Raw genomic sequence first — 5,000 nt, 5'->3', positions numbered from 1 at the left:
AGAGGGAGGGAGTGGGAGGAAGTTGGGTGATGAGATGAGGGAGAGGAGAGGAAGGAAGGAGGGTGATGCGGGTGTGGGAGGGGGAAGTTGGATGATGGGATGACGAAAGGGGAGAGGAATGGAGGGAGAAAGGAGGTTGGGTGATGATGGGGAGGGGAGGGGAGGAGGGGTGATGGTTTGACTCCTGTTTGTGTTTTTGTTTTTGTTTTGGTTCCTTTGTGTTTGTTTGTCGCTTTGTTTATGTTTCGTGTGTGTTTTTCTTTATGGTGTTTGTTTGTTGTTAGTTGTTTCCTTTCTTTCTTTCTTTGTTTTATCAATTTTTTCCTTCCCGTGTTTGTTCATTATTTCATTTTCTTTGTTTCTTTGTTCTTTTCTTCCTTTTCTTATTTGCTTGTTTATTTTTTCTTATAGTTTTTACTTTTTCTAACTTTCTCTCTTCCTTCTTTATTTCTCCTCTTTCTTTCTTTATTTCATTCTTCTATATTTCACTGTTTCGTTCTTTTCTTTGTTCCCTCATCCCGTTATCTCTCTCTCTCTCTCTCTCTCTCTCTCTCTCTCTCTCTCTCTCTCTCTCTCTCTCTCTCTCTCTCTCTCTCTCTCTCTCTCTCTCTCTCTCTCTCTCTCTAAACTTCTCATTTTTCTTCATTCCTTTCTTCCTCTTACATAAATAACCTGTTCTTTTCATCATAACGTTTCTTCCTGTTTTTTTTTTGTTTCTTTTTGATTTGTAATTATTTTTTATTTTCTGTATTCTTTCCCTCTTATTGTTTCTTGTGCTGTTCTCTCTCCCTATCATGCCTTTCATTTTATCTTTTCTTCAATATCATCACTTTTTTTTATCCTTTCGTCCCTCACCTCTCCCAAATATCTCTTTTTACACCCTTATAGTATTTAGTCTTTCTCCTCTCACTCAAGCTCCTTCACTCCCTGCTTTCACTCTCCCTCTTTCCCCAGTCCGTGCTTTCCTCTCTCCTTTCCACGGCTCGCCTCTCCCCTGGCCAGCTCAGCCTCTCCGTGTCCACCGCATTTAAGTCATTACGAACCCAGCAGGAATTACGCGACCATTAGCGAGGATCAGGAGAACCAGGAGGAGGAGGAGGAGGAGAATGTAGAAGAAAAGAAGTCAAGATGATGTTAACGTCTTTCCTCCCACACTCAACACCCGCCCCATGACCGCTAGTTGTCCCTACCCTCACCCCCATCCCAAGCACCTAATGTCGCCTGCAGCTGCACCGTCCTGTGACATGTTTCTTGCTGCATTTCTCCGCGACGGTCCGATGTGAAGATTGTTGGTGAATCGTCTTTGTACCGGAATCACTGTTTTAGTACTGCTGTGGTGCCAGTGAGTCAGTGATCTCTTTTTCTAGTTGAATTGGTGTCGTTTTTGCTACTGCTCCTGCTGCTGCTACATCTCGTACAAAAATAAATACTACTACTACTACTACTACTACTACTACTACTACTACTACTACTACTACTACTACTACTACTACTACTACTACTACTACTACTTTTTTTTTTTTCGGCAACCTTAAATCAATCAATCAATTAAACGATGAATCACTCAGTCAGTCCCGGCTTATTTAATGTAACGATATTCTGTTGTTGTTGTTGTTGTTGGTGGTGGTGGTGGTGGTGGTGATGATGTCAGAGTTTTTGTTATCTGGGCTCTGCGTGACAAGAAGCAAGCAACAACAACAACAGCAGCAGCAAAGGGTGGAAACACTAGCTAGCGGCACGCATGAAGTGTTAATCAAGACTGAAACTCCTTGGTATACCAGCGGAAGCATTGAAGTGTACAGCTTTTCTTGTTTGTCTCTCTCATGCTGAGGATTGGTGTCGGCACGCACTGTTTCTTTCTTCCCTTTCATCTTTCCTTATCTCAACTGGTATCTTTTATGGGAGAGTAGTGATTTAGTTGATTGGAGGGCGGATAGACATGGTGGAGGCAGAACTGAGGGTCTTGTAGTGTGTTGTGGTGATGTGTGATAGTTACTTGTCACGCCTTCCTGTACTGCACTCTACCTCACACAAAACCCTAATCCTCGTGATCTTTCTACACATTTTTGAGCGTTGGCTGGAACTTAGAGAGAGAGAGAGAGAGAGAGAGAGAGAGAGAGAGAGAGAGAGAGAGAGAGAGAGAGAGAGAGAGAGAGAGAGATGTTCCAGCGCCACCTCTTGAAGCTGGCGGGTCACTGGGTCAGGGGGGGAGCCTGGCCGGGAGAGTGGCCTTGAGGGGGTGGGAGTGGGAGAGGCGTTTTACGGACATTTAGGGGCAGATTTAAGAATGGTAATTTAAAAGAGCTTACAAATTTCGAGCAGGAACTGAAACTTAAACGGAAAGAGAGGATGGGATGGGGAACGATGTGGGGGAGGGAGGGAGAGTGGGAGAGGAGCGGGAGAGGAGGTGGCATTATCATCTTAAGGAAGCTTCAGACATTTGGTATTGTGTTCTGATGGTGCTGCACTTGTTGCTGATGTTTAGTCCCACCTGTTGCCGGCGCACCTGTTGTGGCGTGACAGGTGCTGGGGTCACGAGGCGCTGACCTGCCAACGGAGACCCAGGGACGCCCGCAACACCGCTATCCCAGCCCCGCCGCGCCTTAAGATCATGGCCGGCAGGGTTGTGCATGCGTGGCCACAGGTTTTAAGGGAAGGAGGCTGGGTGGCAGGGGGTGTGGGTGTGAGGGAGGAGGCTGTGGCGGCGTTGTCGGATGGGTGTCTCTGGTGGCGTGGGTATCTGGGTGGCAGTGCTTGTGAGGAAGGGAGGGAGAGAGAAAGAGGGATACTGTGGCAGCGTGGGTGGATGGGCGGTATGAGATGGTGGTGGTGATGGTGGAAAGGACTGGTTTGTAGGGTTAAGCAGTATCAGGTGTGAGGAGGCGCTGGTGGTCCGGTTTTGTGCCCCAGCGGTGTTGAAGGAGCGGCGGGGTGAAGGCTGGTGGAAAGAGGGCGTGTGGGCGGTGGGGTGGTGGTGGTGGTGGAGGAGCGGGAAGCTGGTACTGATGGGGCCGCGGGAGGCTCAAGATGGATGATGCTGTGTGGGGAGCGACACCCCTGCCCTTCCTTCCACTGGTGTCTACGGTAGTTTGTGTGTGTGTGTGTGTGTGTGTGTGTGTGTGTGTGTGTGTGTGTGTGTGTGTGTGTGTGTGTGTACTGAGCAGACAGCTTCCTGTGGTGATGGCTGCACATGAAGTTGAAAGAAGAGAGAATGCTAATGATGGTGATGGTGATGCGGAAATGCAGGGAAAGAAATTGCAAGGTCTGTGCGGTGACGCCTGGTGTGAGTTTGGCGGCGCGCAGGGTCTCAGGGGCGTCGGTGGGGGGCGGAGAGACCACATGGAGTTCGCTCCCGCCGCGGCACAAAGGAGAGGAAGAGGAAAAATTACGATGATGGTGTTGATAAGATGAATCAGTGCGGTGTGGCAGGCGGGGCCGCAGACAGGTGCTATGTGGCGTCGAGTCACTCACCTGTCGTGCCGCCAGTTTCCGGCGCGGCGTGAATCATTAATGTTTGGTTGCGGCCACTTATTGTCCTATTTTTTGTTACGGTTATGTTGTTACGCTGCAAGGTCTCTGATTTATTGTTGTATTGTCTTCATTTAGTGTTTATATATTTATTTATGACGGTACTGCCTTGTTTATGATATTGTTATATTTTAAGTTTAAATGTTTGGTGGATGTTAGGTAGATTCAAGAAAATATATAGAACTATCTGACATATATGTGGTATTGATGTATGAATTACATATATCGGTAATTTTGTCAATTGAATAACAAACTATCTACTGCTAATGGCAAGTGTTTGAACAGACCAACGAAGGAAGTTAATTGCAGCAATGTATCAACAAGGTGAATTATAACGAGCCTAAACTGTGAACATTGTAGCGCTTCCCGGTGCAGGAGAGGCCGCAGCTACGTACTGACACAGGTAGACTAGAGACGGCTTCATTGCAATTTACGAAGTTCAAATCACCAAGAGCGGTTGTCACTTTAGAGCGCCGTACTGCCGCCACGATAACTACCTGGCGTTTAGCAGGCGCACCGTGCAGGCGTCCCAGGCTGTGTGTGCTCCTCGCCGCCGCGGGGTTTGTCTTTGTCACACTGCGAGGATTTCATCATCACTCTTCACCTAGGCATGCATACATAAATGCCTGCGAACACACATGCACTCATACATACTCTATGCATAAAGAAAAGTGCTTGTCTACAGCCACGCGACAGTCACAGAGGGCCTGAGGGCAGGAGACAAACGCAGCAAGCAGCACTCTCGCCACCTGCCATTTGTCCACTTTGCGTGCTCTACTCCCGGTATTACCTCGCCGTGCCGCCCGTGGGACTCCTGATTTATGGGTCAGCGGCGCGTCTTGGCGTTTTAGTAATTTTACGTATTATCTCAAAACAAATGTTGGAAATGGAAGTGTTGGCCTTTATTTACCGTGCGACTCCGCCTTACAGATGGTGTGTGTGTGTGTGTGTGTGTGTGTGTGTGTGTGTGTGTGTGTGTGTGTGTTCACTGTTTGATCTGCTGCAGTCTCTGACGAGACAGCCAGACGTTACCCTACGGAACGAGCTCAGAGCTCATTATTTCCGATCTTCGGATAGGCCTGAGACCAGGCACACACCACACACCGGGACAACAAGGTCACAACTCCTCGATTTACATCCCGTACCTACTCACTGCTAGGTGAACAGGGGCTACACGTGAAAGGAGACACACCCAAATATCTCCACCCGGCCGGGGAATCGAACCCCGGTCCTCTGGCTTGTGAAGCCAACGCTCTAACCACTGAGCTACCGGGTGTGTGTGTGTGTGTGTGTGAGGGAGGCGTGGAGGAGGGAGCAAGGATCAGGAAGAGTGGATGAGCCGAAGAAGGTAAGGATGATTTAAAATGACCCTCGAGTGACTTTGTAGAGGCTACTGGTGGTTAGTGAAGCCAATGGAGCGTGGTGTGTGTGTGTGTGTGTGTGTGTGTGTGTGTGTGTGTGTGTGTGTGACA

General features: G+C 48.4%; 1 protein-coding gene across 2 annotated transcripts in view; it reads left to right on the top strand.

The window, feature by feature from the left end:
* LOC123517553 (tyrosine-protein kinase TXK-like) overlaps nt 1–5,000 on the top strand; it is a 384,887-nt gene that overhangs the window by 71,886 nt on the left and 308,001 nt on the right. The window lies entirely within an intron of this gene.

The sequence above is a fragment of the Portunus trituberculatus genome, chromosome 42, assembly GCF_017591435.1.
Source record: "Portunus trituberculatus isolate SZX2019 chromosome 42, ASM1759143v1, whole genome shotgun sequence".
Classification (NCBI taxonomy): Eukaryota; Metazoa; Arthropoda; class Malacostraca; order Decapoda; family Portunidae; genus Portunus; species Portunus trituberculatus.
The sequence above is the reverse complement of the archived record's forward strand: the minus strand, read 5'-3'. Positions and strand labels throughout refer to the sequence as shown.